Source organism: Filicampus tigris, chromosome 17 (assembly GCF_054856515.1).
Source record: "Filicampus tigris isolate MCC_2025a chromosome 17, RoL_Ftig_1.0, whole genome shotgun sequence".
NCBI lineage: Eukaryota > Metazoa > Chordata > Actinopteri > Syngnathiformes > Syngnathidae > Filicampus > Filicampus tigris.
Window position 1 is genome coordinate 13,583,028 of NC_141233.1, and position 21,528 is coordinate 13,604,555.

At 39.7% G+C, this 21,528-nt stretch overlaps 1 protein-coding gene across 4 annotated transcripts in view; it reads left to right on the forward strand.

Moving 5' to 3' along the window:
* zbtb20 (zinc finger and BTB domain containing 20) overlaps positions 1-21,528 on the forward strand; it is a 74,680-nt gene that overhangs the window by 39,310 nt on the left and 13,842 nt on the right. The window contains exon 1 of one of the 4 annotated variants that reach the window (XM_086013025.1): positions 11,647-11,818. The exons of 2 other annotated variants lie outside the window; for them this stretch is intronic. The gene's annotated coding sequence lies outside the window, so the exon portion shown is untranslated. Of the gene's footprint in view, positions 1-11,646; positions 11,819-11,843; positions 12,586-21,528 lie in introns of those variants that run through there. One more of the 4 variants, XM_086013028.1, reaches the window with a different exon arrangement.

Sequence of the window (21,528 nt, forward strand, 5' to 3'; positions counted from 1 at the left end):
CATTTTCCAGGATCAAGCTGTTACCATCGGGTAATTTTAGAGTAATATATTTTAACGTCCTTAAATGTCATACCAGTGTGGAAAAAAAAAAAAAAGTGATAGTCACTGTTGATATTAAAATGTAAAATAAAAAAAATACAACTGTAAAACTTTAAAGGCGGATTTGCAATTTGAAACCGTCATTATAACTGGACAGTAGTGCATCATAAATACGATCTATGGAAGAATTAGCCGTATCTTGTGCCGAAAAAACACAGCGCCCGAAGAAAAACAGTCTAGAGAGAGAAGGCGGTACTTAAAGCAGAAGTCAACCCAAGCATTTTTTTCTCAAGAATATGTTCTATGCAAGCCCACTAGTTGAAACGGGGCATTCTGATAAATATTGCGTTTGTGGAATAAGTGTTAATCCACCCGTTTTTAGCCATCTCTGGGGTCGGCCATTTTGTCTTCTGTCGACTGAAAATGACATCACATCTGCTCACAACGACCAATCACGGCTGACCTGTTTTCTGAATCTGAGCCGTGATTGGTCATTGTGAGCAGTTGTGATGTCATTTTCAGTTGACAGAAGACAAAATGGCCGCCCCCAGCGATGGCTAAAAACGAGTGCAACGCAGAATTAATCAGAATGCCATGTTTCAACTATAGTGGGCCTGCTGGGAACATATTTTTGAAAAAAAAAAATGTTTGGGTTGACTTCCGCTTTACGAGCTGTCAGTCATTTGTCACACACTTGCCGGCACACTCTTACGCCAGTAAAGGTTATTCGTAATGGAGTGTTAACATAACAGTCAAATTGAGTTCAGTATCATTTTTTGCGAGGTTGGCGGTTTGCTCGAGATCAACGTAATGACGTAATTCATGACGATATTTCTTGTCACTTGACTCATTTGACACATTTTATTCTTGACAATTAATTTTGCCTTTGGAGTCTTTTGGTTTTCTCGCACGCAACAAAATCCCCTTTTCAATGAAAAAAAAAAAAAAAAAAAAAAAAGCAAGAAGCGATTCTGAGTCATCAAGGACGAGAGACACCCACAGGTTTCTACGCACCGTATGACCGAGTGTGACTTTTTTTTTGGTGTTGTTTGGGGCCTCGGTTTGAGGGGGTGGAGGAGGTTTGAGTTTGCCTGCAGATTTGCTGCACGGATGTCACGAACACTTCCCCAGGAGTAGTGCAGGTGTTGGGATGCACTGCGTGCACCATGTGCGACTTCCGGTGGAAATCGGCCGCAGGCTAGATTCTAGTCTTAAAATGTGTCCCAAAAGAGATCTTCCATTCGGCTGATGCAGTATTTCTTTTCGGAGGGATATTTATAATATAGTATGCGTCACCTGACTGCTTGTTCATGGTCTTGGTTTAAATGGGAACTTGCTTTTTACTGTAATTTCATTAGACACAAAAAAGGCCGCAACTTGTGCTGCAACTGTTTTCCTTATTAATCGACAACTTTCTTTATCATTATTTTTGATAATCGAGACATTTTTTAGATAACTTTTTTTCTCACTTAAAATTGTCCAAATCCTCAGACTTTCAATCAGCAATTATTCGCTGATTTCTGTAGTCCTCAAATGAAAGCAGATTGATCAAAATGGAACATGCGTTTACAATGATCACCATTTTCACCTATACTGAATCATGAATTCTTTTTTTGTTGTTGCATTTTCTGCCCCATCAATTTGAAATAATGTCCTGTTTTTCAATAAAGGGATGGAAATTAAATAATTCATTCAATCGACAAAATGTATGACTTACACTGCATGTACTTTTTTTTTTTTTTTAATTCTGCGAATATATAATGAAGTGAGGTTGGTTTTATTAAGCCCGCCTGGCTTTCTTATCCCACCTGAACAATATTTTGCTGTTAATGGTTCTTTGATCACATTGATCTTTCTATATTGCTTTTTTATTTTTATTCTATTTTATTTTCTGTGGCGCAGAAGTGCACCAGATCACACACCGACAGGTGTTTCTAATATTTTGCCTCTCTCGTGTAGCTAAATAATGCACATAAAAAGACAATAACAAACAAACAAGTCATATAAAACTCTCTGCCTGGCGAGCGCTAGAGGGCAGCCTTTCCTTTTTCCAGAATTTTCCCAAGATGCACAGTAGACTTAGTACAGTATCTGACATGGTTGGATGAGTTTGATGTCAAGGGACCTGAGCTCAACTCTGTCAAGCACCCACGGGATGAACTAGAACAGAGATTGCATTGTCCCTCAGGTGCAACATCAGTGACCTCTGGTGGGGGGTGGGGGGGGGGGGTGCATAGAGGTTGGGGGGGGGGGGGGGGGGGGGTCTGGTTAAATGAACAAAAAATCCGACAGACAAACTCATTCAACATCTCATAGAAAATAGTCACAGAAAAGGGAAAGCAATTTTCGTAATCGAGTAATTGTAGATTATGATCACGTCGTCAATCGCCATTAGTTCCACTTATATTTTATGGTATGTTTTTTTTTTTTCTCCCAAGGAGCGCCATTAAAATAATATCTGACTGGGCCGTGGTTGAAGTTATGGGACAGTTACATGGAGTTGAACGCCATCTTCTGGTGAACACTTGTCCTTTTTTTTTACGAGTGCCATAAAAATGAAATCTGACTGAGTTTGTTTTGGCGTTCTGTGAAGATGACGCGGTGTTGAACGCCCCCTGCCGGTGTAGACTTGTCCTACAGTTGTTACTGGCAAGAAACACAACGTACTCGGGTCAATGGGTTCAATGCATTCCTAAACCCTGCACACGAGTCTGCGTTATTTGAGGGCTTTTGAGGACGTGCAACATCAACGACAACTTGGTCGCGCTTGTTAATCAAAGCAATACGTATTTGTCTTGGTTGTCTCAATATGTGGTCAAATCATCAAAAAGCCAGTAAAAATGAAAGAAGAGACACAAAGGCTAAGGCAGACGTTACATTTGACTTGTTAAACCTGGCGTAATGATGCCAGAACAAGAAGCTGCAGGCGATATGTGTGCTATATGAAAATATCCAACTCTGCATTTTGGGTGTGACCTGTAAGCACGGTTGTCCCTTGAGGCCATTATACAATGATATCAGCACGTATATCTGCAGGAGACAATACTTATTTTAGGTTAATTTGGTGCTATGGTTACCTTTTTTTTTTTTTTTTTTTTTTTTTTTAAATAAAACTAAGATGCCATGGAAAGGCACTTTATTTGGAGGGTACAAATGCAGTGGTTATGTGTACTCCAATGGGCTGTCAGCCGGGATAGGCTGCCGCTTACACGGAACACTACTGAAAATAAGCGGTATAGAAAGTGAAGGACGAATAGTATGTACAGTACGTGAAATATTCCAAACAGGATGTGCGCAGACTCACAGTGGAGTACTTTTTCCTTTCCTTTGAGGGAGGGGAGGGCCTATTGAGCTAATAAATCATTCATTTGATAAAGAATATCAAATTGCAAACATGGAATTGAGCAGCTCGTTGTGAATACTTTATGGACAATGCACCAGTTGCCTGGAATTGCTTCACTTGATTTTGAAAAAGGTTCCTCCTGTACTCAAGGACAGGCCATATGCAGAAATAGAAACCATTATTCGGAGCCCATCTTTCACTCGGTATAAGCGAGGCCACAAGTATTTTTTTTTTTCCCCATTTCCAACAAATATATGTCATTTTACCTCCCTGTGCCCACACTGAATTAATTCAGTCTTTGTGCACCGTGAGTGTGTATAAAATAATGGAAAGCAGCTAAAACCAGGTCTTAAATCTTATCAGTCGTTTTCTTGCCTTTTAAAGGGCGATTGTGTCCCCAGCAGCGTAAATAGGAAAAAATGTACAGGCCAGTTACCTCAACGGTGATTCATTTTTGTGCAGCTTTTTTCTCTGCATGTCAGCTTGTTGCCTCTGTGCTCATTCGGTAAAGCAATTACCTCAATGATTATTGGGGTTTGCACTTTATTAACAAAAGGAAATTAACCCCCAAAAAATAGACATACTGTATGCACATGCTCCAAGAATACCAAGGCAGGCATAGCCAGCCGAAAATATCCTTGCAAGTCATTTTGTTTGAACACACTGAGGGTGGGGGGCTTCATTTTGCTTTAAAAGCAAAACTGCAGTGCCACCCTTGACTTCACATTAAAATCACATAAAAATAAAAACTATACTTCCACAAGGCCACACCCTTCAAGACAATGCAATTTATCTATTTGCCTGATATAGAAAGCAAATTTAGCTTCCCTGATTAAGAAAAAAAAAAAAAAAAAAAAAAGAAAATTAAGAGCTGGCACTTGATGTCTTTTTTTTTTTTTTTTAATTTATCCTCACAAAATAAACAAAGGGCCAGCGAAAGCACCAGAACCAACAAGGTTAAAAACATTTGTAAGCACAAGACATCATTTAATCTCCTACACTCAACATTAAAAAGGGAAAACAAGGAGTTGCATGTTCATGCAAATCACAGAATGCACACTTATCAACAAATCAAAAATAAAAACGAGTTAAATCAATGGTTGGCCGGCGTGACCGTCACATGCAGTCATTCAGCATGCATTTCAACCTGTTACCGCTACTACGTCATTCAGTCTTCTAATGGAGCAATTGTTGAAGGATGCAGGAAATGAATTCACCATTTACTTAGTTGGACAATATTTTTTTATACAATGGAGAAATATAGGTGTCTTTTGTAGTCTGAACATTGAGGTCACTGTGTTTCAGGTCTATAAGAGTAAGGCGGCCTGTTGCAGGTCAACATAAAACATTTTCATCTGCTCACATTTTCCAAAACATTACTTTGTGGCAAAGAGAGACCAGATGAAGTATGAATCATGAGGTATACGGGAGACCACATTATTCTTATCTCAGCTAGACGGCTGACACAGACAAGGGAGGCTTGGGCACTGAAAAGACGAGAAGAAGAAGCCCATTAATCATTTATACCGCTCGGACACAAAAGACAGCACTGTGCCAACTCATTTCAACTAGACTGAACATGCTTTTTTGGAGGGGAGAGGGTTGAACTTGTCATCTTTGATCATTTGTAAGATTATTGCAGCGTCGAGCCACGCTGACGTGGAGCAATAACAATCATCAGAGTCTGAAAATGTTATTCAAGCACAACATTTTCAGTTTTCATTTTGTTTGAGCAGTTATCGGCTCTGCAAAGTTCATCCCTATTTCAAGACGCAGGTAAGCCGTTTCGACGTGCACTTTTCGTCTTTTGAGCAGCGTAAGTAAAAGACAAAGGAAAAGACAAAACGATCGAAAGAAAAGGAAATACTTGGACAAAGGGTCATTTTATCCTCTCAAACTAGTTGAAAAAAAAATAAGTTTTCCATAATTTCCCCAATGAGCCACAATAAGTGAAAGTCGTTTTTTTTTTTTTTTAAGAGGAAAGTAGAGGACTCCAATCTCCAATCTAAATAGTGTGTGAGAGAGGTGGACAATAGGTAATTTCCATTTAATGAGTATTATTTTCTTTGCTAATGGGGTGTAGAGGTGATTGCACTTTTTTATATTATATTTAAAATGAGCGAGCTGGGGGGGAAGAATTCCAAGTAGTGAAATAAAGACGATATTTGCTTGATTCTCTCGTTGGTTACCTTGGATAATGTGGAAAATTTCACTCCCAAAATAAAAAAAAACAAAAAAAACAGACAAAGCCAGAACAGATGCAGGATTTTGACATTGATCAACAGAAACTGTCAAAAATGTTGAAAGCGACGTCCTTATGTCAGAACACAAAAAAAAAAAATGGGGAAAGAGCAATATTGACTTTTTGCTTGGTTTGATCATTGTCTAAAATCCACAAATGTTGCCGAAAAAACACAAGCCACAGCCACACATGAAACACAGCACAAAATAAAATGTAGTTTCATCATTTTTGGAGAATCAACAACAAAGTGGTGCCCCAGCCCAAAAAAGAAGAAGAGAAAAAAAAACAAAAAACACATTTGGCAGTAATGTGAGGAGGCCTTTTACTCTGTCACATCTACCACGTCTGTGATCACTTCTTGTTAAGATTCAGTGTAACATGTAATACCAATGTTGTCACATGTGCACTGCCACCCAAGTTATTTTAGGCCCAGTAATTGACAAATTAAAACCCAAATACCACTCACTCCCCCAAAAAACGCAAAAGAGAGCAAAGTCGTGTTATTTTGTGCACTTGTCTTCTGAGAGTGTGTTTAGAAGATGAGAGGCCTTTTGCAAAATGTTGCAAGCTTTGGTTTATTTGCTGTTTTCACTTTAACGTATCTCAGCAGCAAAAATACAAATATGACTACATGTTGTTGTCCTCCTCACATTAGGGATTTGTGTGCGTGTGTGTGTGTGTGTGTGTGTGTGGTTGTAACAGTTGATGCATGGACCAGAATTTTGTAGCGGCTGCCTTTTTGTCCCAGGCAAAACCTATTGAAATGTTTTATAATGTCACATGCCTTTTATGTCACTGAGTTCACCGTCAAGCCTCATGTGTAATAATAAGTACGGCTGTCAATCAGCAGCAATGACAGAGGAGAGGCAAAGATAAACGCAACTTCAAAGCCCCGTTGATGATTTCTAAAAGTTGTTTAGCTTAAATAGGTAGGTAATGAGTATGTTATATTTACAACACTTTTGACAGAGAAGACTCGCAAAGCTCTTCATATAAATGAAATACAAATCAGCATTTTTACTATTAATACAAGAAAACACAAATCCTATCAAAATTAATTAATTCATTCATTCATGGCTGCCCTAAACAAATTTGTGTGAGTGTGTATATATTTGTGTGTATTGCTTTTTTTCCATAATGTCCACTAAAGAGGTAGGTAAGAGGGAAGTGAATTTCCCAATTGGAGGTGAACTGACTGCAAGGCTGTATCACGGTCATATTTTAATCTTGTTTTGAACATTAAGTAAAAAGCAGTCAGCAGACCACTGTGACCTTACCTCACAATAAAATGACAGAATATGCACAAAGTAGGGCATAAGGCTTAGGAAATGCCGTAGTAACGAATTCAGACAAAGGCATGTGTTTCCAGTTCAGAATATAAGATATATATTTTTGAGGTGGAAAAGGCAGAAACGGATTACAGTTTTAATATGTTCATCAACAAGCATGGCCTGATGGAATCTGAGCCTAAAAAGCTTTAGGAGCCAAGTTGTTGATTTCTTCTGTTACAAACAATACTTCAGTTTTCACCACATTGAACAGAAGCGCAAGAAGAATGGGCCCTAAGATTGACCCTTGTGGAACACCGGAGGAAAGGATGACATACACAAATTTATGGGGGCCACCAACCACACAAAAAGATTCGTTAGACAGATAGGATATGAACAAGCTGAGGGGGGGCCTACAAAATGCCGACCCATTTTCAAAGCCTATCTTTGAGGAGGTGCTGATCAGTGGTATCAAAAGCTGCATGGAGATCAAGCAGAGCCAGCATTGGACATTTACTGACAACAGAGTCCATCAAAATGTTTTTATTTTTTTTTCACAGACCCTGAGAAAAGTTTTGTTGTAGGAATGTGATTGCTGGTAACCAGACTGAAATTGATCAATTCTGTTCAACATTGCGACTAACTGCTTTGCAACATTTTTAGGGGTGTGACTCAGCGAATTCAGAGGAATCCTGCGATTCTCGGATTGTGGAGTTTTCTTGAGAGGTGAATTTCACTGTTGGAAAATATGTCACAATTTAAATGTGAAAATCAGAAGTTATACAAATGAAATTATAGTTCGGGTATGACCCATACGGATGAATATACAGTGCAGTATTGTGAAACCTTAACTTTGTAGTGTACTTTCCATTCTTCCTCAATTTTTTGGGTCGTAGTTTATTGGACATTTCACCACACCGGAACCACGGTCAAAAGGAAATAGTTTGTATCAATGTACAATACATCTGACCCTGCAGATACCTCAGGTGCTTGAGCCATTATTGAGCCAGGACAGAAGGATGTGCACCCCCTTTCGACATGCTACTATTGAATTAGAAGAGACTTTTTGTGTGGTATGGCATTTAATGTGTACTGCGTTCAAATGCAATAGACTTAGACCTTGGAAAAAAACGTTTGGATAAAATCGCTTGTTCCCGTCCTCAGGGATAGGTGTGTATTTTTGTATGTGCGTATCCTCCCTTTCAATTTTCGCATATTGGATTCCAAAAATGAAATAAATTACCCGGTAGAAGTTAGACTTCGAAATAACATTTCTAATTCCGCCGTTAATTGAATCACAACTAATCTCATTCGTTCCAAACAAGTTTGAGCGTTGCAGGTTGGTATCCGGCTCGTAATGAGCTGTCTCGACCTTGTAAAATTAAAAGCCCCCGGCTGTTCACATATTAATGTTTTAAATCAAAAGGGAGAGAAGGGAAACAATCAGTAGCCTGACTTGTACAATAACACTGTGACACATAGCACATTTCAAAGTTCATGGGACTTCAATAATTTCCCATATTTTCTAAATATTACAGCCGAATTGCTCGCGAGTGAAAGCCTTTTTCATTTTTTTTTTCCCACAAAAAAGCCAAAAAGGTCACTCGAATGAATGCATACACAAACGCTGAAGAAGAAAATTCCTACTGCTGCCCTCTGTTGGCTCCATTTACAGATGTGAGAATAGGCTTGACCTGCAGTACAAAAAACTGTTCAGCTCAAGTGTTACCACAGCGAAAGTTTTTGCGCGTGCACGCGTTAATGTGCGTGTGTGCGTGTGTTGAAAGGGGTTTCTTGAGGTTACTTGCATTTTTTTTTTTTTTTTTTGATGGGGAGAATTAATGAACACTTTATCAGGAATAATTTATTTAATATAGTTTTTTTTTTTTTTCTTCCCTTCTCCGTGTCAGATTTAACTCTAGCAAACAACACAACAGGTTCGGCTGTCAAGGTTTGGTCGGCGGAAAAAAATATCACTGAGAGCGGAATCATTGTGTGGCTGAAAAAGAACTTTGGAATCTTAACATTTCAAAACACCATAGATAGAGAGGGGCACACATGTAAACTTCTTTTTTATTATTATTTTTTTAAATCCCATTTCAATACATTTTGCAAACTTCAGGAAGACCTTGGAAGTTACCTTTCCTGCTATTATATTATTTTTTTCCTTCTCAGTCGACCACGCCTTGACAAAGACGCTGTTTTGATCCAAACCCGCAACTAATATTAACCACTATAACGCCCCATCCTTAACTTTTAAAGCTTGTGCAAATAATGTTAATAATGCTTCAAGTCAAATTTAAAGAGCATATTCAAGATTAATTAATTCAATCATTTTCTATTCACCTTTGGTAAATAAAATAGTCACACCATTACAATTCATCACCTGATGCAGCATCAGCCAAAATTTGGTCATTTGTTTTATTGAGGCTACTTTAGGCCCTTTGGAAAATATTGCAATGGGAAATTCGATTAAAAATGTTGTGTCAATTGAAAGGGTTATTTTCCATTTGGCGTGTCCTGTGACAAGAAACTATCTTGATATTTTTTATCTTGGATATCATATCTCAAAATGCAATCGGCCACATTGAAAATCACAACGTTTTGATGGTTCAACACATAAACAACATATGCACACTTTTACAGTATTTACAAGTCACTCTAAATAAGCGCCGTGTGCATTCGGAAGCATAGCAATTTAGTTTTCAAGAGCACTACATCAAAATTCAGTTGTATTTTTAAGGACATACATTTGCATTTAATCTCTAAGAACGTTTTTGTTTAAAAAATATTAAAACTATTTTTATTTAACTTTCATGTACAATTCATTTTAAGTGTTTACTTTCCAATCTTTAAGATCCGTGTTAATGTTGAAACTGCATAATGTTACCTTGGCTTATAGTAAAAACCTTATTTCTGATGAACACTTGAGCCCACTACTTTGCTGTATTTAACATTTGTCATTGCTGTGGTACTCAGAGAGCAAAGTACTGTATTGTGTAGTTTGAGAACCACTGATCTATAGCTAATGGAGGGATAGATATTGTCGGTTAAGTTAGTATGTTTATCAAAGCATAAAAATGACAAAAGTCAAAACCGGATATATAAATGAAAGTAATGTAAAAATATGCTTCCGATGGCGTTTGTTGTCTTCCTGAAGTAGAAAAGTGACTGAAGTCGGTTTTATGAGGGCGTTTCTCTTGCACGTAATGATGTAGGTCAAAGCAGTTTCGGGAGGCTTGTCCTCCGTTGAACTCGCGTGGCGTGGAGCCACATCCGAGGCCTGCAGAGGGCGCGCACGTCCAGCACACGCCGGCGTGCACACGCATCCAACAAATGGAGATCTCCGTACATACAGCTCAGCGATGGCGATTGTCTGAAAGCCTCTTTTACCAATCCGTTCGTACTTGTTAAAGTTGTCGAAAGTGCGGCTCGCGTTTTAAAAAAATATTTATTTATTTATTTATTTTTGCAACACGTGGATGTTTGCCGCCATTACACGAACACTCGCGATGCTTCTTGTGGAGGCGAAGCGGGCTTTGCACGCGCCTAACCTTAGCTGACCTCTTTGTCAGGAAACGCTTTTTTCCTTCGTTCTTTCTCCCTTTCTTTTTTTTTTTTTTTTTTTTAGATGTGGCGATGCTTTGCTTAAGACGGTCTCCGTGTCTATCCGAGGCACGCTTTTCACATGAATAATACACGGACATTATCGAACACGACCCACCGCGTGCTTCATTATTCTGATGTGGACTACAGACACGCGTGTGTGCACACACACGCACACCTGTCACTGTCTAGACAGTGAGGGAGGGGGGACATTAAGGAGGGGTGTGGGGGGGGGGGGGGGGGTCCGGGGGGGTTGGTCCCACATGACCCATTTGCTTCATTCTCTGCCAGCCAAAATCTATCTCAAGGCGTTGGAAGAATAGAAAAAAATCAACAACAACAACACGAGGGGGAAAAAAAAGCAATCACTCGACCAAATCTGATTGGCCGTGCGAACCGGCACCGTTTGTTCCCCCCTGCTCCCAAACTCGAGGTCAGCTCGGGACGTTAAAAAATAAATAAATGAGAAAATAGAAATGCGTAGAAAGTGGAAGACACGGTAGACAATCTAGCTTGTTTGGTGCCCGGCGCTCGATTGGCGGCGGCGGCGTCCAATGGGGAGGCGAGTTGCCGTTGCTCGGAGTGAGTGACAGCTTCGGCGTCCAATAAGAAGTTGTGTCGCGTGATGGACACATGCCCGGCTTCTCCACAGTCCTTGTGATCCAGACGAGGGAGGAGGAGGAGGAGGAGAGAGAGGTGGAAGAGATGAGAGTTCATTCACATTTGTGGACGCGGTTGATTCTATCAGCCGGACTTCCTTCTTTTTCCGAGCACCAAGACACATATGTGACCATTTCAAAGTGAGGTTTACCATACGTGTTTACAGGCCGCCGTGTCACCGCCGCGGCTTCTATTTGTAAATATTGTGGCTCCTCGGTGAGTAGGAGGCACATTACTACTAGTAGTAGTAGTACTATAACAACTCCCACTGCTTGCACATAATGGAGCCTCTCTCGCTCCCCTCTCTCTCTTCCGTGGGGGGCTCAATAAGTGACGAGCAACCCAGGACGGTGCACTGTTCTCTCCCAATGGCAGCTTTAAGTGAAAAGGCGTGCCTGCACCCCCCCACCCTTGCACCGCCACCCCCCACCCCCTCTCAAAGTACCCGATGTATAGTTAAAAAATGGGAGGGCACATTTGAAGCGAGTTGCTTCTATGAAGGTAGGCTGCAGCGTGTGTTTATTGATGAGATGAAAAGAAGATGGAAGTGAGAAATGAAACAAAGTGAAAGGGACACGTTAGACATCTTCTAGCTCAGACGTCGTCGCGGGGGGAGATCCATGCCACTTTTTCTAAGGGGCAGCGAGCTTCGAAGTGGAGGTAAGACATGGATTTTTTTGTTAGTAACTAAGTAAAGGGGTGGACGGATATTTGCATTAGGGATTTTCCTGTGTGTGACGGGCTCCTTGTGGAGTTTTTTGGGGGGGATCCTGGAGGGAGCTGGCGACTTGCGTGCACTCTTTTTTTTCGGTCAAATTGCGAACTTAATTGTGGTAATTCAATAAATGTCGCACGGTGAAATTGAAACGTCCTCCGTACGAGGAGTGGGTTCAGTCAGTCCACGCTGCTGCCGGGCTTCGATGTCCATTTATATTCGCGGATAAAAAAAAAAAAAAAAAGAAGCAAGCTGGACATGACGCAAGTTTCCCCATCTGTCACTATTCTCAACGTGCCCACCTACCTAACATATCCCAACCTAACGTAACATAACCCAACCTAACGTAACCCTCTTTACTTTTTTCTTTTTCCTCATTCTTTTTTTTTTTTTTTTTTGGAGCACTTGAGAATAATGCTGCGTTCAAGTGTCCGTCAGCGATGCTCACATTATACACAGCGGAGCAAGTGTGCGCGTTTTCGCTTTTAGGTCACTTTAGATTCGCTTTCTCAAGCATGGCACGCAAGCTCCCACTTCTTGCCCATGCCATATCACTTTGTGCAACTTAGCCTCGATTCCAACCGAGCACATGTCCTGCCCACATTTTTTTTTTTACACGAATTAATATCAATAGAGCTTGTGGAGATGGTGATACACGAAGACGTGCTCATCGGAGCAGAGAAGGAAGCCTGGCTAATGCTCCAACAATACAGTTAAGCTTCGAATCGGTTGTGTGTGTCACAAGTTCAATTGTGCACCTTTTATTATCTGCCAGCGATATGTGAAAATGTTTTTTTGGCGGAGGCTGGCCTAGATTTGGAGCCGTGCATGCTGTGGTGTGATTAAAGTTGCAAGAGGAGCTTTTCAGTGCGCCTTTAGGGTGTTTTGTTGAGAGGAGGGGGTCACAAGCTCGTTTTAAAGAATATATATTATTATTACACATAGGTGGATGTATATGGCGTCAAGGTAATTAAATGTCCTTAAATTATGTGACGGGGCTTAAGTTGGAGCAACATGTCAGTTATTACTGCTTCATACACTCGTGCACGAATATGTCAGTGTTTTGTGTGTGTGTGTGTGGGGGGTGGGGGGGTGCGTGGAGGTGCGTGGGTGTGTGTGTGTGTGTGAGGACAAGACAGAGCGTGCGAGTGTGTGAGTTGCTAACAGATGTTGTCCAAATGAGGTTGTCTTGGTCAGATTCATGGAGAATGATACAGCATGTTCTTGTGTGCCTTAAACGCTCCACGCCATCGAAGCACCATCCAAGTTGGACACGTTGTGGGTCAATGTCAGAGGTTGATCCTGGTGTTGTTGCCTCAAACCAAGCAAGACCAGCCCAGATTATTTTGTCCTCAAACACCCTTTTGGATCTATTGTTTTTTTTTTTTTTCCTTCCATAATATGTCGACATAGCAGCAATGAGTTACAGTCCATAATGGAATGAATGGCTCATTTGTGGCTTGACACATGTGGAGGGAGACTATTGCTGCCTGATGTGGCACATGTGACATGAGATCATTCCAAATGTGATTGTATTGATCGACTGGCTGGCATGTGGGGGGAGTGCAGTAAATTGTGCATGTTGGATTGAGTCCTTTTATCTGCAAAGACTAAACTCAACACCTGTATTTTTGGACATTTTATTGTTTGATGAATTGAAGAGTACTTGTGTTACGCGTGCAATTTTGTGTGCGTGTGTGCGCGCGCGCGCGTGTGTGTGTGTGTGTCTGTGTGAGCTCTCACCACAGTTTGATGTCCAAAAGTGATTTCATCAGCCCAGAGGAGGCGAGATAAGGCCTCAGTGTGACATGTTTCATCTCGGTGGAATCACTATTTATTATATGCATATATTCCGCGTGTACATTAATATGCACAGTGTTTGTGCATCACCGTGCATCCGCTTATTGTGTCACTGCTTAAAATCCCACCCATGACTAATGAATATTTAAGAGCATGTCTGCAGACCAAGGAAGCTCATTATTATATGAAGGAAAAACTGTAGAGTTAGGTGTGTGTGTGTGTGCGTGTGTGTGAAGAGGGTGCTAATCCACACCCAGCAATCAATCCCAATTTTCTTTTGGTGTCACCATTCTTCTCTTGTCCTCTAGCTTGTCACCGATTCACATCCTCAAATGTATTTTCACACAAAAAAAAAAAATCCTTCAATCAAGTCTTGCATTAGTATTCCAAATAGTCTTGCAGATGTGTTTAATGCAGTATAGTTCACAGTGATATGTCAGAAAAAAACATTTTTTTTTTCAGTACATGGCAGATGGCAGGTCCGTATCCCAAATGTTAATTTACAATGTCCCCAATTGAAGACCCTGCAGTGTTACTTTTATATATATATATATATATATATATATATAGACCTTAAATCAAATCAGGCTCTAGAGTCCATCTTGGCTCTGTTATATTATTAACAACCATTTTAGCAATGCGGTTTAAGTTTGCTGTTGGAACTAACGATACACAGAAAAACTCATTTGTTGCCTAGAGTCTGTGTCATCGCTTTATGTCCCATCCACCCCACATGTTGCATGGTAGAAACTGCTTCCCAAGCTTGAGGAAAATGAACCTTTTGATTCAGCTGCAAAATTGTAGCACTTTACAAGTCAAGGAACCATATTTGGTAACTTAAGCGCAAGTCAAAATGGATGCCAATCAGCTCACTGTAAGGCAGTGGAACTACAGGATGTGAAAAAGACACAATATGCAGTATGTATTAATAATACAAATGGAGTAGTAATTTTTGTACACAGGCAATTATTTGTAAATATCAATAATAAAGAAAACATACAAATGTCTAATAATACACCACAATCATTTTCTGGGTAAGTTTCCAAATATATATGTTGTATTTCTTATAACTGCTATGTACGTATCTATGTATGTATATATGTGTATATGTATAAATGTATACTGTATATGTATGTATGTATACGGAGCTTAACTTTATCAGACCACCAATCATTGTATGGTTATTCACAGTTACCTGAACTGGTATTTCTCAACATTTTTAAAATATTTTGGCAATTGTAAATGCACCAGCTTGGAGAAGCTGTTTGACGGAAAGGATACTTTTAGTGCTCAAATTATCCGTCAATTTTCTAATGTGCTGTTTTATAAAACAACTGGGAAAAAAAAAAAATAGTAGCGCATATTATTATTTCCCAAGATGGCGAGTTATAGTTTGAATACATGAACACGAAAACAATCCTTTAGTGATGAATGTTTAATTATTTTGTTAATAATAATAATAAAAAGCATGTAGCAGCAGCTGTTTGTAATGAGATAAACACATTATTTGCACATAGATTTTTAAAAAATGAAGTGACAGCAAAAAAGTGGTAATCCTCCTAAATATTGGGCCAAATGCAAATGTTAGCAAATGAGAAATAATTTGGTGGATTGCTGCCATCGCACAGCCCCCTATTTTAGCCACAACAAAAACAACTTGTCCCATACTAGTAACACAACAGGAAAATGTGCTGCTGTTGCATGTAATTAATGGGAGTAGTCTCCTGCGCAAGCTCTCGCTGCTTTCATCCAACTGAAAAATGCTGCAACATGAATTTTGGTGATTTTCCTCGCAGCAGCAAGACAAGGAAAAAAAACTAATCTGGTTTTGGCAGGGAGGGGGTGAGTGGTGATCTTTTGTAATGTGGTGAATTTTCTTTTTCAATCAAAGTCAAATGTGGAATAACTAAATATTTCCATCCAGTTTTATGCATTCATGGGACTTCAATTTAACTTTCATAGTCGGTATTTTTTTTTTTTTTTTTTTTCAAAATAATTTGGCAGGCTCAGAAGCTCCCATGTTTAAGGAAATATGTTTTTGGTTTTTAAAATTGGCTGAATTGCATATCAAAATTCGGAACCCCTCCCAATCCTTTGACTTCCAGAGCAAAAAATGTCAGGCACAAAACTTGAAGGCATATTTTTCGGTTTCTCAGAAGACTTTCGCTTTGGAATCTCTGCTCCCTGCCAGTATCACAGGAATGCATAATGAAAGCACACATCGAGGCCCAATTTGCGAACGTTGTTGTCAGCAGGCTTTTGTTCCGACGCAATACTGTCTAAATGTCAGTCTTATGAAGCACAATGTCATTTCCGTCGCTCGGCGTGATAATAAATACGGCATTGCCTAGATTGTATTGTTTGATATTCGCTACACCATGAATACAAAGCAAACATTCCAACATGGGACGGGATGTCGGCATGTTCTGTTACTGCTCATGCTAACTGGACAGAGAGTGTACAGTTACACCACCGCAATCCCCTCAGAGTCTATAAGGGCTATCTGTGACCTGATTGTGAATGACGAAGGCAAAACAGTCGAGACATGACAGAGAAACACTAAGCTATAGGAATCATAACGCCCCTCTTTTTAAACCACCCTTTTATTATTATCATTTTTTTATTATTATTATTTTTTTTTTACAGAAGAGCAATGTCATGTTCAATGAAAAAGCTTTTACATGGTGTTTCAGCCATTAAAGCTTTCATGTCAAATCGTTTGAGTAGTTCCCAGGCTTTGTAGTTCTTTGTAAAATCATGCACAGTAAATCATTTTAAAGTAATTACAGTGTTTATCAGATTCTATTGATTCGTGGGACCATGTGTTTCCATTACCTTAACTCGACCGCCACGATTGTCTTTACATGAAGTTGCTTTTTCAAAGCCTCCTGTTTGCTACGGAAATGAACAGTCCGAAAGCTTTTTTAGCGTCCACAAGTAAAGGTCTTTGGAACGCGGAGCTCTGTTCAAATATTAAAATGTATGGTGTAAACTTTGCGGGAAAAGTTCATTTGCGCGCGCGCGCGAAAGACACAAGCATATCAACTTAGTTTGCGTTCTGTTGCTTTGAACACACAAGCTGGTCCTGGCATTCAAATCATGTGAAAAATGTATCCTGGATTCTAATAGTGAAGATGTGAGTTTGCCAAGAGGCATGTGTGTCCTCAGTTCACCCTGTTACCCATATGGTTCGCTACAAGTCATGGTGAGCTGGGCCTCGCTGCATGGGAAAAGAATCTAAGCAGAGGTTGAGCATTTTGGTATGTTGGTGTGTTTTATTTTGTAAGAGTAGCTGGTAACTTTTCCAACTAATATAGTGTCACTTTTTTTTGTATTTTGTGCTTCCATCTTGGCTCAGAAAAGGCCTTTTTTTTTTTTTTTGAAAGCCTTAAGCCAGCAAACAGAAGCCGCAGCAGCCAAAATGTTAAGGTTGCTCACAGGCTCTCTCTCTCCAGGTTTGTCTGTATGCACTGTGGAACGACTAAACTAAATCCACAATGCTGTTTACATTGTGGCTGTGTTTTAAAATGAAGAAATTTTGGAAGTGTTTACATTGAATTTATAGCCATTTTTCTACCGCCCAACCCCACGCCCTCCTACCAATGAAGCCAAAAGAATACACGTTGTCTGTTAAAAGAAGCTCTTTGGCAGACACTTTTCTTTTTGAATTCTCATTTTTTTACTGCGAGTCTGATATAATCCCTCCCCAAATATCTCTCTTGGAAACTGTCTACATTGTTTATTGCCCGAAAGTCAACCTTGATAAAGGCACAGGAAGATCTGGATTCCCCCCCCCCCCCCCTCCTGCTGGAGACTCGTTATTAATTTGGCTCCTTTTAACGGTAAACAGCAAACCGAAACTTTTTCTTGTTCCTCGTCTTGCTTGCCAATGCTTTAGGCTCATGATAAAAGGAAAGGTATGCAGTACCTGTTTCTCAACTACCAAATGGCAAAAAACTATTTTAGGTTGAGGCAAAGTTAATGAGACTGTTTCACAATATGCTTGACGTTTAGGATCAATACAAAGAAACCAAACTGATCTTACTAGTAGCTTCAGGTTTGTGGAATGTATTGTGCTGTTGCCACGCATAAGGTTTTTTTTTTTTTTTTTTTTTTTCTCTTGAACGTACATGCCAAAGATACAAGTTAGTTACTTTTTGCAGGAAAAAGGTTATTAGGGTTTCACCACTTCATCTGGTTAAGTTCTGATGAAAAACTGTTCAGACAAGGGGGTACAACTCAAATGCAGAATGTTGAATTTTGGACATGCATTACGATTGCGTCAACAGCTCCGTCGAGCCAGTTGGTGAGAGAGTAAAAACCTCCCTTCCATTGTTCTTTGGTCTTTTATGAGGAAGTCCACACATACATGTATTGTACAGTGGATATAAAAAAAGTCTACACACCCCTGTTCTAATGCCACCTTTTTGTGATGAGACCAAATGGTTAAATGGTAGTCAGCACACACCTGCCTCCATTTAAAGTTCCTCTGATTAACTCCAAATAAATTTCAGCTGTTTCATTAGAATTTTACTGACTTTATTATTTTTTTTGCTTCTAAGCAGAAGCCTGAAGCTTTTGTGTTAACACTGATTGCTATTTTGCTGTTCATAATTCTTTCCACCCTGTCTAAGGCCCCAGGTCCATCTGAAAAAAAAAAAAAAAAAAAAAAAAAAAAAAAATGAGGATGCTTCCACACAGGCGTGGGAGTAAGTCACATAAGTGCAAGTCACAAGTAAGTCTCAACTCGTAACCTTCAAGTCTCAAGCAAGCCAAGCCCCACATTAACTGTAGAAAAAAATCAAGCAGGTCAAGTCGAGTTTCCACCAGATTTCAGGTCAAATCATTACTTGGTTCAAGCAAGTCAAGTCATAAAATCTTTCTCAGTCACAAATGATGTCGCCCAATCGCAGGGCACACAGAGACAAACAAACATCCACACTCACACTCACACCTAGGGGCAATTTAGAGTGTCCAATCAACTTACCATGCATGTTTTTGGAATGTGGGAGGAAAACGGAGTACCCGGAAAAAACCCACGCAGCCACGGGGAGAGCATGCAAACTCCACACAGGGAGGCCGGAGCCGGGATCGAACCCACGACCTCTGAACTGTGAGGCGGACGTGCTAACTAGTCGACCACCGTGCCGCCCGCAAAAATTACATTATCTCTAAAATTTAAATAAACATTTACATCTGTAAAAATGAAATAAAATCAATTTAACGTATAAAATGAATATCGACTGAAATGATTTGGAAAAAAGCCTGTTATTTTTTTCATCCTAACCTTTATGAGTGGCACACTGTTCATGTGGCGATAAATACTGAAATATGCTGAATGTGGGAGTAAACACGTATAATCATCAGATTTAAAAATTAAAAACGACATTAGCGGTAGTTGTTTCTGGTGCCAATATGTTACCCAAATCTAATTGGTGTGTGTAAATGGCTGAACAAAAGGCATTCACTTTGTGCACTTTATAGTTTTTCACTTTTTGATGTTGATGTACATTAGTTTATGGGGTGCCGCCACATCAAATATGGCGGACATGCTTAAAAGTTTTTTTTATAAAGTACTGTAAGATTTTGTTAGAGTTTTTGTACTTTCCTGAACAGTTTTGATCAGATCTTAATGAGAGGAATTGCTGAAACAAAGAACTTACCTTTTCACAAAAAAAAAAAAACTTCTCTTGAAAAGATCAAATTGAAATGTAGAAGTTGTAGGCCACATTAATGGTGGAAAAAGTTTGCAAAGATTTTTTGAGTAGATTTTTTATATCACAAGAACGTGGCATTTGAACAGGGGTGTGTTGACTTTTTATATCCACCGTACACTGTACGGTATTTTTGAAAGCCCATTTCTTGTTTGACACACAGCGAGATTTTAACAAAATCTTTTTCCACATGAAGATAGATGCATTTTCCAGCTGTCACGCATTAAAAAAGCAACAGCAACTGCTCTAGTCACGCATTCTGATGCTTCAATACAGTGTGGCCTTGTTTTCACATATGTAGATAGGTATGTACGTCAAAGTGGTGTGTGTTACCTCTCTGCAACTAGCAGAATTGCTGTAGAATCAATCCCACCGTGTTTGTGATTAATTACAATGTCAGCTATGGAAAATTGACAGTTGACTGTCATCAAAATAAGTATTTAGAATATTCAGAGAAACTTCCTCCAGTGGCTCCTAGTGAAGTTTTCTCTAGGGCTTCCACTAAATAAATCAACAGGGTACGATTTTGACTTTTTTGGTTGTCATTTCACTTAGTTGTCAGTGTTGTATCCCTGCCATTTCCTTCTAAGATATACCTCTCCAGTAAAACACGATTCGATATATACATTATCTACTGGGTTTGATTCGACAATAGGACTCGATTTTACGATCCCTTAAGACTTTCCACGCTGATGGGCGATGGTTGTAAACTCAACCTAACTACAAAAGTGTGTCTTATTCAATTGATAAGGAATTGCAGTTTTTCCTTTCCCTTTTTTTTTTATTTTATTTTTTTCAAACCTCTATACAGGGTTAAGTCTCAGTGCATTGCTACAAGCATTTAGAAGCCAGTGTAAACAGTCTGGTAGGTCACTTGATTTAACACATACAGCAGTCTGAAATACACTCTTTTTGAAGCGACAGTAACTAGTCATTAAAGGGTTGTTTTTAGTTTTAACCTTAAACCCTGTTGAAATGAAAAATCACGTGTAAAAAGTTACGCGAATACCCGCCTCAATCCCTCCGGTGTTTCGGTAACAATTCTGATGGCAAAGCCGCGCCAAGCGGTCACGTGGCATGATATTTAGCAGAATGTTACCAGAACCAGCTGCCGCGCTCGGGTTGCATTCTGGGGCGGGGGACGGCGAAGTGCCCTTCAAAGAGAAGAATTCTGCCACATCCAAAGCGACCACACTAACCAGCCATTCATGTGCATTAGCCAGGCTGGTGATTACCATTGGCCCAGCCGAAGGGTGATCATGTGCTGCGAGGCGTATCTGTAGTGACTCAGATTCGAGACAACAACTACGCCGGTAAACAGTAAATGACAGTAAATCTGTGAAGTGTAGCGCCGGGGAAGGCACAGGGTTCTGTGGTGTTGGTAGTATCCTAATCCATTGCATCTCTTAGCAACAAACAACGTAAGACGTTGGAAACGCATGCAAACAAAGTGGGCTTTTATTTTTATTGCATTCGGCTTTGTACAGTTAGACTGGCTTTTCTGGTTAGAAACTGTAAACAGCTAAGTATGTACATAGCTTCATCAGATACATTTGAGCTTGTACTTTGGAAGGCCTTACAGCTGGAGGCTTGTATTACAGTAAACAGGCAAGCTCCCCTACCCTTTTTTTTTTTTTTTAAATTAGTCAAATCCAAACGATTAAAAAAAAAAAAAAAACCCGTCAGTGAGAAAAGGTGAATGTTTTGGTAGCAAAACGTCTTGTGTGATAGTCTAATGTGTGGTTTGTGTGCAGTGCAATTTATAAGCAATACAACTAGTAGAACCACCTCAGCATTTTGTTCCTGGAGTCATTCTTGAGCATTACCAAATATTTAATTATGACAACGTTGCACATCGGACGAAAGCTCTCTGTGGAACTTTACCGGCGCAAAGTTCTGCATATTTATAGATTTTTATGTAATTGAAATGAATTGCGAGGGCAGGAATGTGCATTTGAAAGAGCTCGGGACTCATACTAAGCTTTTTTTGTCGTGTAGTTGAAAACCACAACAAAATGGATTCCTCAAATAGTGTCAATCAGATTATTTTTTTTTCCCTTTACAGATGATCTCTTATGCCTGTAACTTGACAGTAAAATGGAGCAGACAAATCAGCTTGGTGATGTCATGGCGCACGTACA